Source organism: Malaclemys terrapin, chromosome 2 (genome assembly GCF_027887155.1).
Source record: "Malaclemys terrapin pileata isolate rMalTer1 chromosome 2, rMalTer1.hap1, whole genome shotgun sequence".
NCBI classification, from domain to species: Eukaryota; Metazoa; Chordata; order Testudines; family Emydidae; genus Malaclemys; species Malaclemys terrapin.
In genome coordinates, this window is record NC_071506.1 from 166041923 (window position 1) to 166055218 (window position 13296).

Genomic DNA, 13296 nt, shown 5'->3' on the forward strand with positions numbered 1-13296 from the left:
GATGTTGGTGAAACGTCCCTTGTGATCCACAAGTGCTTGCAGCACCATTGAAAAGTACCCCTTGCGGTTTATGTACTTGGTGGCTTGGTGCTCCGGTGCCAAGATAGGGATATGGGTTCCATCTATCGCCCCACCACAGTTAGGGAATCCCATTGCAGCAAAAGCATCCACTATGGCCTGCACATTTCCCAGAGTCACTAACTTTCGTAGCAGCACCTGAGTGATTGCTTTGGCTATTTGCATCACAGCAGCCCCCACAGTAGATTTGCCCACTCCAAATTGATTCCTGACTGACCGGTAGCTGTCTGGCGTTGCAAGCTTCCACAGGGCTATCGTCACGCGCTTCTCAACTGTGAGGGCTGCTCTCATCTTGGTATTCTGGCGTTTCAGGGCAGGGGACAGCAAGTCACAAAGTTCCATGAAAGTGCCCTTATGCATGCAAAAGTTCCGCAGCCACTGGGAATCATCCCACACCTGCAACACTATGCGGTCCCACCAGTCTGTGCTTGTTTCCCTTGCCCAGAATCGGCGTTCCATGGATAGAATCTGCCCCATTAACAACACGATCTCCAAAGCACCGGGGCCCGCGGTTTCACAGAATTCTGTATCCGTGTCCGTGTCCATGTCTTCATCATGCTTGTCACTGCGCTGCCGCCGCCGCTGCCTCCTCGCTCAGCATAAACTCCACGAGAACGTGCGAGGTGTTTACAATGTTCATGACTGCTGTTTTGAGCTGAGCGGGCTCCATGCTCGCCATGGTATGGAGTCTGCAGTGTTCACCCAGGAAAAAAGGCGCGAAATGGTTGTCTGCCGTCCGTTGCTTTCATGCAGGGAGGGAGGGAGGGAGGAGGTGAGGCTGTACCCAGAACCACCTGCGACGATGTTTTTTGTCCCATCAGGCACTGGGATCTCAACCCAGAATTCCAATGGGCACGGGAGACTGCGGGAACTATGGGATAGCTATGGGATAGCTACCCACAGTGCAACGCTGCAGAAATCGACGCTAGCCCCGGTACTTGGATGCACACCGCCGAATTAATGTGCTTAGTGTGGCCGCATACATTTCAACTTTATACAACCTGTTTTCCAAATTCGAATTATATAAATTCGGATTAATCCTGTAGTGTAGACATACCCTAAATCTCCCACTGATTTCAATGGGAGTTAGGTGTCTAAAAACTGTTGAGGATCAGAGTGTAAGTGCCTAAGAGTTTGTCTATAAGGCGCTGGCAAAGTGCACTAGAAAGATGTGATTTGTAAAGCACTCTAGCGCTTTGCACTCTAACTGCCCCATGTAGACTTTGCTGGTGTACTGTAAAAGGTACCTAGTACTCATTGACATAATCCTGTTTGAAACAGTACTATGTTAATGCAAGCTAGGTACCTTTTAGAGTGTGCCAGCAGGGTCTACAGTGGCATGTTAGAGCATTTTACAAATCACACAGCTCTGGCATGCGTTGATGTGCCATGTAGACAAGCCCTATGTCATTTTTGAAAATGGGACTTAGGGTCTTACATCATTAGATGCTTTTGAAAAATTTGACCATGATCCATGTAAATTAATGTTTGAATATTAGGTATTCTTTTATTACTATAAAATATCATTACAGAAATCAAGGGGACAATTCCACTATTAAGCTATTTTATTATTCTAAATCCCCTCTCTCCCTCCCAAAAAAACCTCCATGAAAGTTTTAATATACTTGATAAAGAACAGAAGTTCAGAATATAGATACAGGCATGGTCTAAAGAAGAGATCACTCTGTCTCTCATATATTATGATTACTATCAAATATAATAGGAAGGAAAATACAGTCAAAGCACATTCTCTTCCTTCTTCCTGAATATGATGGACAACTTTATGGAGACAAAATCCTCCTATCAGATCCATGGAGAGATATATTGCAGAAGTAAAAGTGTTCTTCTTTTACAACATGGAAACTGGACTTCTTCACTAGCTTCCTTGCCTCAAATAGATATTTCCACAGCCCGAACAAGCAAACAGCATCCATAATGCCCTCCAAAACAGGGAATGGTCTAGTCCAAAACAGGCTTTTTGTCCACCACACCATAAATACAGATTCTTGTGTTTTAAGACTTGTTGTAAAGAAAGCCATTTCAGGCAGCAAACATACTCTGTTTCTGTCATAAACATACAGTGAAGGGTTGCATAAAATCCCTCTTTACCCTGTAAAGGGTTAATTCCTCTTTTACCTATAAAGGGTTAAGAAGCTCAGATAATCAGGGTAGCACCTGACCAAAAGGACCAATACGTTGAGAAGATACTTTCAAATCTGTAGGGGAAGGTTTTTTGTTTGAATCATAGAATCATAGAATATCAGAGTTGGAAGGGACCTCAAGAGGTCATCTAGTCCAACCCCCTGCTCAAAGCAGGACCAATTCCCAGCTAAATCATCCCAGCCAGGCCTTTGTCAAGCCAGGCCTTAAAAACCTCCGAGGAAGGAGACTCCACCACCTCCCTAGGTAACGCATTCCAGTGTTTCACCACCCTCCTAGTGAAATAGTTTTTCCTGATATCCAACCTGGACCTCCCCCACTGCAACTTGAGACCATTGCTCCTTGTTCTGTCATCTGCCACCACTGAGAACAGCCGAGCTCCATCCTCTTTGGAACCCCCCTTCAGGTAGTTGAAGGCTGCTATCAAATCCCCCCTCATTCTTCTCTTCTGGAGACTAAACAATCCCAGTTCCCTCAGCCTCTCCTCATAAGTCATGTGCTCCAGACCCCTAATCATTTTTGTTGCCCTCCGCTGGACTCTTTCCAATTTTTCCACATTCTTCTTGTAGTGTGGGGCCCAAAACTGGACACAGTATTCCAGAAGAGGCCTCACCAATGTCGAATAAATTCCAGATGAGGCCTCACCTTTGTGTCTCTCGGAGCCAGCCAGTAAACAGGACAGGGAAATTACATCTCCTTAAGCATATCTGAACTAAGCATCTAGTATTGCAGAAATAGTAAGTAATAGGAAAGAAATGTGTTAGGTTATCTTTTGTTTTAGCTTGTGAATTTTCCCTGTGCTAAGAGGGAGGTTTATCCCCGTTTTTGTAACTAAGTTTTTCCTAGAGGGTAAATCCTCTGTGTTTTTGAGTCTTTTGTTATTCTGTAAAGTACTTACCATCCTGATTTTACAGAGGTGATTCTTTTACCTTTTCTTTAATTAAAATTCTTCTTTAAAGAACCTAATTGATTTTTCATTGTTCTTAAGATCCAAGGGTTTGGGTCTGTGTTCACCTGTACCAATTGGTGAGGATATTATTCTCAAGCCTCTCCAGGAAAGGGGGTGTAAGGGCTTGGGGGGATATTTGGGAAAGGTAGGGCTCCAAGTGGCCCTCCCTGAATGTTTGTTTAAATCACTTGATGGTGGCAGTGATACTAAGGCAAGGAAGGAATTTGTGCCTTGGGGAAGTTTTTAACCTAAGCTGGTAAAAATAAGCGTAGGGGGTCTTTCATGCGGGTCCCCACATCTATACCCCAGAGTTCAGAGTGGGGAAGGAACCCTGACAGTTTCTTTGACAAAGTAACTAAAACATAGCAGTAACAATAAATGTGCACACTACCTAAATGAAGGAATATATGTATATCCCAACATATAAATGAAGAAACAATAGCAATCCTGAGCATTAAGTTAGCTTGGACACTCTTATCTAAGTTGTTATGAAATTGGTTTGACAATTTCATAAACAGCTTGTCTACACTACAAAATTAAATTGACTTTATCTAATTCGACCTCGAGCCTCCGAATTAATGAAGTTGATTGTGCATGGCCACACCATGCTCATTGTCTCAATGGAGTGCATCCTCACTAGCAGTGCCTGCATCGATGCACGATGCATCAGTGCATCGTGGGTAGCTATCCCAAAGTGCAATTTGCTGCAGTGTGCTTTGGGAAGTTTGTGCAATGCATCATGGGACCAAAACATTGTCACAGGGGAGAATGGGAACATTGCGGCGGCATCCCATGAGGCACTGTGCTCCCTCCCTCATATCAATGGCAAACAACCCAGTAAAAACAACAAGTGGTACCTTAAAGACTAACAGATTTATTTGGGCATATCATTCTGTTAGTCTTTAAGAAGCCACGGGACTCCTTGTTGTGTTTGTGGATACACACTAACATGGCTACCTCCTGATACTAAACAACCCAGTGGTTTTATAATAATAGTAATAATAATAATAATAATGATGATGATAATAATAATAAGGGGGAGGGATAGCTCAGTGGTTTGAGCATTGGCCTGCTAAACCCAGGGTTGTGAGTTCAATCCTTGAGGGGGCCATTTGGAGGATCTGGGGCAAAATCAATACATGGCTACCTCCCGATACTAAACAACCCAGTGGTTTTTATGCCTTAAAACTGCCATGTGTATGCCATAACCCCAGAAGCATAGAGACTGCTCAGTTGTGCACTCTTGCTATGAGCATCTCAAACACCTTGTGCCTTCTCCTGCAGTATTTCCAGAGCCGAAGTAGGGCCCGCTGTGTGGAACATACCGATTTTCTGCAAGTAGCCCTGCTGCAAGCCACTGAAAAAAAAAATTCACAGCTGCTGATGGCAGTCCCAGAGCAGCTGCACTCTGTGGAGCACCATTTCTGGTCCAATGAAACAAGCACTGACTGGTGGGACAACATTGTTTTGCAGGTATGGGATGATGAGCTGCAGAACTTTTGAATGAAGAAGGCCACCTTCCAGGAACTTTGTGCAGAACTTTCCCCTGCCCTGAAGTTTAACAACACAAAAGGGTAGTGAGTCTGGGAAATGTGTATGACATAGTGGATAGTTTTGCCACGATGGAGTTCCCTAATTGCGGTGGGGTGATAGATGGCACGCATATCCCCATCTTGGCAACAAACCACCTTGCCAAAGAGTACATAAACCAAAAGGGATACTTTTCAATGGCATAGCAAGCGCTGGTGACTCACAGGGGGCATTTCACTGACATCAATGTAGGATGGTCGGGAAAGGTTCATGACATGCACATCTTTAGGAACTCGGGTCTGTTCAAAAAGCTGCAATCTGGGACTTTCTTTCCAGACCACAAAATTAACATTGATGAGATTGAGATGCCTATAGTTATCCTGGGAGGTCCCAACCTACCCCTTGCTCCCATGGCTCATGAAGCCATACACCGGCCATCTGGACAGCAGTAAGGAATGTTTCAACTATAGGCTCAGCAAGTGCGGAATGGTGGTTGAATGTGCCTTTGCTCATTTGAAAGGGTGCTGGAGAAGTCTACTAACAAGGTAGGACCTTAGTGAGGAGAACATCCCCATGATTATAGCTGTCTGCTGTGTGCTCCATAATATCTGTGAAAAAAAGGAGGGAAATTTTCCACAGGGGTGGGCAGTTGAGACAGCTCGCATGGCAGCCATTTTTGAGCAGCCAGACACCAGGGCAATAAGAGAACAGCAAGGGGAGCTGCATATCTGTGAGACTTTGAAAAGCTGTTTCAGTAATGAGTCGCAGTAATTTAAGCTGCTTGTCTGCATTGTGCTTTCCCAAGCCTTCACCTGGCTTGTATGACTGCCCCTTTAAGACCACCCACTGCCCAAGCCTACTGCTTCTACTCAATAGAGAACATTTATTTCTCGAATTCATTTACTTTATTTAACAAACATAAGTAAAAAGGGAGAACAGAAAAAAAGGTAACCCTTGGGGATGAGGGGTTGTAAATTTAAAACGGGAGAAACATTTTCAGTTGTGTAACATAACACCACATTCCCGACCATCCAATATCTGTGAATGGGCGCCTTCTGTTCCCTGTATCCTTCTCCCAACCCCCCAAGTTAAGCGAAAGAGATAATGGACTTTTCACCCATGCTGCATGGAATGCTTGGGGGAGGGTGATTCTGCACCAGGTTATGCTGTCTTTGTCCACCAGGGTCTGCAGAGGGACTCTACCCTTCTGCTTCTGTTCCTGCAGTTCAACCAGATGCCTCAACATGTCTGCTTGGTCTCTCATAGTCTGAAGCATCTCCTCCTGCGCCACACACTCTCGCTCATTGGAAGCTTTCCTGCTCTCCATGTCCATGTCTAACTTCTCAGACAGTGAAATCCTCCATGCTCTCAGCTCTGTTTCAGCTGTCCCAGAAGGTTCTCTTTCTCCTTCTAATCAGCGGAAGTCTGCTTTCAGGTGTGTATGACATGCCGAAGGACACATTTCCAGCTATCAGTCAGGGGATAAAATAAAGGAGCCACTGTACATGAATAAAATATTTCCATAGCAAGGCCATTTTCATAAAGATAAAAACCTTATTACACTAGGTGCAAGCCATAACATAATCAGAATCTGTAACCATTCACTGTGCCATTTTGCTGCTCCAGCCATGGTGAGTGTGCCCCCTCCCCCCACCCGCCCCGGTCATGGGTGATCACACTTTTAATGAAGTTTACGACAGGATCATGTCGGGAGCACAGATAGCTAGTCAAAGAATGGCTCTTCCCCATAGCACCATGGGAAGCTGTTTACAAACAGGGCGGGGGGGGGAGGAGGAGGAGGAGAATGTTTTCACTTCCAAATTGCAGAACCTCTTATGTGTGGCCCCAGTTCCCCTATCATCCACTTTAAAGTACTTGCTAACAAAGGCACATTAGCAGCTGTGTGGTCTGGCGATCTGGAATGTGGGGGCGTGGGATGGGTCTACATGCCCTTTTTTTCGTGTAAGAACACTTTTAATGAGAACTTCCCCCATTGCCCCTAGGCTACCCTGTGTGATATCAGTCTCCTGAGGGTAACAGAGGCAGAAAGGAAGGAGATGCTGCATGTGTCTGGGTATAGACCCGGTCCTTATGCTGTTATGCTGTGTACCGCAATGATGCCAGCAGAATTAATTCAGGAGTTGCGTGGGAAAGTGTCCTACCACGGTGGAGGAAATAAGACTGCCCTGCCCAGAAACCTTCTGCAAAGGATTGCAGAGTACCTCCATGAAAGTTTCCTAGAGATATCCATGGAGGATTCCCGGGCTATCCCAGTCCACATAAACAGTCTTTTCCAGGGGCCACCCTCTGCTTAGCTGGAGCAGCCTCTTGTAAGCAGAGAACCACAGCACCTCCCTTTTTCTTCACAGTAAACATGCAATACCACCGAATGTGTGCTCCCAGTAAAGTTTACCTGGACTTTCATTGTAACTGTATACTCACCAGAGGTGCCTTCCCTGGCATCACAGTTGGCCACCGTGATGTCCTGTGACCCACAGAGCTCCAGGTTTAAAAATATTTCCTGACTCACAGGGAGATGGATCCACATCTCACTTGTCTCCCATTCTCCTCCTCTTTCTCATCCACCATATCATCCTCCTTGTTGTCCCTAGACTCACACACCTGTGAGATGTCCATGTTGCTTGTGGGGGTGCTGGTAGGTTCACCCCTGAGAATCACATGAAGCTCATTGTAGAACTGGCATGTGTCAGATTCAGCACCAGAACAACTGTTCACCTCCCTTGCCTTCTGGTATGCTTGGCGAAGCTCTTTCATTTTCACATGACACTGCTAAGTGTCCCTTGTGTAGCCCTTTTCCCCTATTCCATGAGCAATCTTTGCATAGATGTCAGTGTTTCCTCTGCTGGATCGGAGCTCTACCTTCACAAACTCGTCTTCCCACACAGTGATGATATCCACCACCTCCTTTGCAGACCAGGCTGGAGCGCGTTTGGGGTGTATAGTCTCCATGATCAGCTGTGCTCAAGCTGTCACGCTCCCAATGCTGATCAAACAGGAAATGGGAAATCAAAAATTCCCAGGGCTTTAGCAGGGGAGCGGCTGTTTCCTGTGTACCTGGCTGCAGTGCAGGAAAGCTGAGAAAGATCTCCAGAGCAATCAGAGATGAGCATTGTGGGACACCACCTGGAGGCCAATTAAGTCAAATTACACAATGCTGCATCTGCACTACCCACAAAAATCGAACTAAGCACTACTCCTCTCGCAGAGCTGGATTACAGAAGTCGACATCAGAGGTGATTTAGGATGACATAAAGACCCCGGTAGTGTAGATACATACATTAACAGGTTGACTTAAGATGGCTTCCTTCAACCTAACTTTTTAGTGTAGACCAGGCCAAAGATATGTTCTATTCACACATTTCATGCAAAAACACAGGAAATTGTATCCATGTTCCTCAAGCCAGTATTCATAAGGTCCAAAGATTCAACTTGTAGCTTCTTAAACTCAGCACCAATGCAGAATCAAATGACATGCCATCACCCCTTACCTGTGAAGATCTTGTTGAGCATCCTCTATGAGGAAATACAACATATATTAAAATGTTTGCAACTTGTATCTTTCTTAGAAAACATTTGTTAAATGTGACACAGATATTATATGATGGATAAAGATGAACAGATTACTTCACTAAAGAGTAATGGCTGCCAGTGTACAAGTGTTTAGGACCTGGTTGCATTTAAGTTGGTGCTTTAAAGGGGCATATGTCTCAAAGCTAAAATAATTATGAATAAAATTGATCAGGGTGAAAAATTTTAACAGCGAAAGGTTAGTGAAAATTGAGAGATGCTCAAATGATTGTAATTTCTTATTAATGAAAAGGTGTTTTTCAGTTTAAAAAACCCATATTGGTTCAGAGAGGACATGAAAAAAGGAATATATATATATTTTTAATCATCATCTAACACAAGGAAAAAAGGGAAGTAGATGACAATGAATATATATCAGAAATTAAGAAATGTAAGTAACTTATAGTAAAAGGTATCTGTGATGCTTGCCCGGGTACCCAGGGCTGTAGACACCTCACCACCACCTGCCCTTAGGATGAAGAAGTCTTGTCTATGCCTGCTATGGATAAGCTCCCTGAATCCACCAGCCTCTGGCAACATAAGCACTGTCTTCCAGGCCTCTGCAGGCTTTGTGCTATCTGTACAGGTTAGCAATAGGTACAAATTAAGTCCTCTGAGCATCACTTTGAAGTCCGCAGGGCCTGTTCCACTGAACACTCACAAGACTTTCAGATTTACTATTCCCAAAGGAATAGTACACACTAGTTTGTAAGATTCACCTCAGAAATACTACTCTTCTTAACTCAAAGCACTTATTGAAAACAAGAATAAGTTGATTATCAAAGAACAGAAATTCAAACGGTAGTGCGAATATTGGAAACAAATGGTTACATATAAAACAAAATCATAACATGCTTTCTAGAGCCTAAACTTACCTAGCAAGGCATTCCCCATCTTCTACAAAATAGCTTACCCCAAGTCCTTTCACCAGTGTTTTCAACCAGTTTGACTAAGATCCCGTCTCATAATATCAAGCCCACTAGCAGCTTGTGCTCACAGATTCAAGGAATAGTAGGGTTTCATCTATATCCTGGATATAGGTTCAAAAGTTTATTGTCTTACTCCTAAACAGGATAACTCATGCTGTTTTTGTTTTATTCTCCAGCCCAAAAATTTATTGATTAGCATTTTGCTCAGCCTGTAAGTGGGCATCCACTGTGAACCATATAATAATCAAATTGTATATGACCAGCCTGAGTGAGATAAGCATCTTTCCCCCCATTGTTTGCTACGGGTATATGGATCACCTTTCTATGACCTGCTTTAACTCAGAGATCTAGACAGCATAATTTTAGTATGTATATCACTCTTCAGGTATTACCTGTACATACACCTCACAATGATTCTGATGACCAGTGTGGCATAGGCTCTCATTAGAGAACTTACATGACATTCATTGATGGACTAGTAGGTAGATGCAAGACCCAGGAGATCTCTGTAACCCTTATATGTCCTGTGCCCTCTCCCAGTGGGTATCAAGAGGTTCTTGGATCACATTCAATGAAATATCTGTGGCCAATATGGTTAAAGACAATAAGAAGGCATTGTAAAAACATATAAGGATCAAAAGGCATCCTAGCAATGATCTAGGTCAGTTGTTATTATTATTATCATTATTGTGAATAATGATGCTGAAAAGGCAGAAGTGTTCAATAAATATTTATGTTCTATAGCTGGAAACAAGCTGGACAATATCAAGATTACATAAAGATGATGAAATATTTTGTTTTCCAATGGTAACTAAGTATAATGTTAAAAAGTAACTGCTTAAATTAAATATTTTAAAGTCAACAGGTCTGGATAATTTGCTCTCAAGCATTTTAAAAATGTTGGCTGAGGCTCTCTCTGGACTGTTGATGCACATTTTTAATAAACCTTGGAATACTTGGGAATTACAGAGTTCTGGAAGCAACCCAGTGTTAAGCCAGTATTTAAAAGGGGTAAATGGGACGCACCAGTTAACTATATGCCAATTAGCTTGTCATTGATCCCGGACAAAATATTGGAATGACTAATACAGGACTCTGTCACTGTGTATCAGTGGGTCACAGCTAAGAATACCAGATTCAGGATGAACTGCTGAGAAATAGGGCAGATACACCCCAGACTGGTGGTTATTCTACTATCAGATATACCTAGCCAGTAACAAAAGTAGACTTCTGTCTCACCACACAGGTTAACAAGAAGTCAAAAATGCGGTTTCCTTAGGCATTCCAGCACTCATTTCACACCCCTCCCCCCGGCCCCTGGCACTAGACTTTGTGATGACTGGTTATTTAAAACCAATTTCTTCAAACAAAGAGTCCTTCTAATCCCAAGAGATCAGCAACATAGCCAGGTCAATAGATAGCTCAGCTCTTATCCAATAACGCCGTTGCCAGTCTTTTAGTATCTAATATTTTAAAGGTTTATTTATAAGAGAAAAGGAAAAGGAGTGAGTTAAAATGGTTAAGGAAATCAAATACATATAATTATTGCAAAGTTGTTGTATCAGGTTTGAAGCAGTGATGGAATAAATTGCTGGCTTGTAAAGTCTCTGGTAACTTCCAAAAGATTGGAAGGTCCTCAATCCCTTGGTTGAAATGTTCCTTTTAATGTAAATCCAGAGATCAGAGCAGGAAAGAGGCAAAATGGAAGTGCTTCCAGGGTCTTTTATACATTTTCCCATGTGGAGGGAACACTCTCAGTCTTAGTTTGTGGAAAATTACAGGCACAAATTGGAGTCCTGGGTCACAGGAGCAAGTCACATGCCCTTGCACGATTTGATGACTCATAGGAGCAGCCATTACCCATATTTTTGCTAAAGCGTCCATAGGACAAGCTTCTTCTATGGCCATTTTGAAAGCTAAGTATTCTTTGATGGGCTATCTACTTGAATAGTACATTCACAGTGTGCTGGCCAGACTGGATGTAAATTACCTGGTGGGTGTTACCACAGGACAGGCATATTTGAAATACTAGTACATAGTCAATATTCATGACTTTAGATACAAAGATGATACATGTATAAAAAAAAAGAATAATTTTATTTAGCAAATTATAACTCTTCCATTGACATGTTACATGATATTCTTTGTACAAGATTTGTTGCAATTATCTAACAGTGGCAACATCAGTGATATACATGGTCATATTTCAAACATACAGCATCACACTCTAGCAATAAAGAGTTAAAGGAAGGAAATATTAAATATCAATCAACATGGTTTCATGAAACATAGGTTCTGTCAATCAAACTTGATTTCATTATTTGATAAGATTGAAGTTGATAAAGGTAACTGTTGGTGTAATATATTTGGACTTCTGTAAGGTATTTGCCTTAAAACCACTCAACATTCTGATTAAAAAACAAGCACTATACAAAATAACAATATGACACATATTCAGTAGATTAAAAGATGACTAACTGAGCCTTTACCCACTGCTGGAGTCTTTTCCAGTGGTGGGGGAAGGGCTCCAGCAGCAGAGAAGTGAAGGAACCTTTCCCAACACTGGAATCTTTCCCCATAGTGGGGGAAGGCTCCAGCAGTGAGGAGCTGATGGCGCTTTCCCCTACTGCCTACCTTCTTGCAGAGACTTTCCCTGCTTCCAGAGCCTTTTCAGTGATGGGCAAAGGCTCCAGCAGTGGGGAGGCCTGGGTGGGCTGAGTAGAGAGCCCTGTAGGGTATAGAATCAGGTATATTCCAACACCCTTCAGGTGTGTCTTTACTCTAAACACCAAAGCTGTGCCTCACTATCTGTGCTACTATTTGTACCCATTTTGGTCAATTTCTCAGTCATACAATTTTTAACATAGTAAATTTCATGATTTCAGCTATTTAAATCTGAAATGTTATGGTGTCATAATTGTAGAGGTCCTGATCCAAAAAGGAGTTGTGGGGGTGGGAGGGTCGCAAGGTGTAGAGGGAGGGGTTACAATCAGGGCCATCCCTAGGGGAGTGCAGGGCCTGGGGGGGAAGTGACGAATCTGTCAGGACCAACTACGCTGGCCAATCGCACTCACCTGTGGGGCCCCCCAAAGCACAGGGCCAGGAGCAGTCCCCCCGATTCACCATACCCAAAGGACAGCTCTGGTTGTGGCACTGCTACGCTTACTTCTGTGCTGCTGCTGGTGCTGACTTCAGAGCTGGGCAGCTGGAGAGTGGGGGATGCTGGTTCGGAGCCCAGCTCTGAAGGCAGAGCCGCTGCCTGCAGCAGCACAGAAATAAGGATGGCATGGTATGGTATTGCCACCCTTACTTCTAGGCTGCTGTATACAGAGCTGGGTCCTCAGTCAGCAGCCACCCAGCTCAGAAGGCAGCAGCAATACCATACCATGCCATCCTTACTTCTGAGTTGCTGCTGAAGGTGGCTCTGCCTTCAGAGTTGGTATGGTATAATATTGACACCCTTACTTCTGTGCTGCTGCTGCCAGGGTGCTGCCTTCAGAGCTGAGTGCCTGGCCAATAGCTGCTGCTCTCTGGCCACCCAGCTCTGAAGGCAGCGCAGAGCTAAGGATTGCAATTCCGCATCCCCCCCTAAAATAATCTTATGACCACCCCCTCCGCAACTCCCTTTTGGGTCAGGACCCCCAATTTGGGAAACGCTGGTCTTCCTAATGAAATCTGTATAGCAGAGGGTAAAAGTAGACAAAAGACCTATGTGGCTCTGGGAAGAAGGATAAAGGAGTTTGGGGTGCAAGTGGTGTTCTCATCCATCCTCTCTGTGGAAGGAAAAGGCCCAGGTAGAGACCATCAAATTGTGGAAGTCAACGAATGGCTACACAGGTGGTGTTGGAAAGAAGGCTTTGGATTCTTCGACCATGGGATGGTGTTCCAAGAAGGAGGAGTGCTAGGCAGAGACGGGCTCCACCTAACGAAGACAGGGAAAAGCATCTTCACAAGCAGGCTGACTAACCTAGTGAGGAGGACTTTAAACTAGGTTCACCAAGGGAAGGAGACCAAAGCCCCTGAGATAAGTGGGGAAATGGGATAGCAGGAGGAAACATGAGC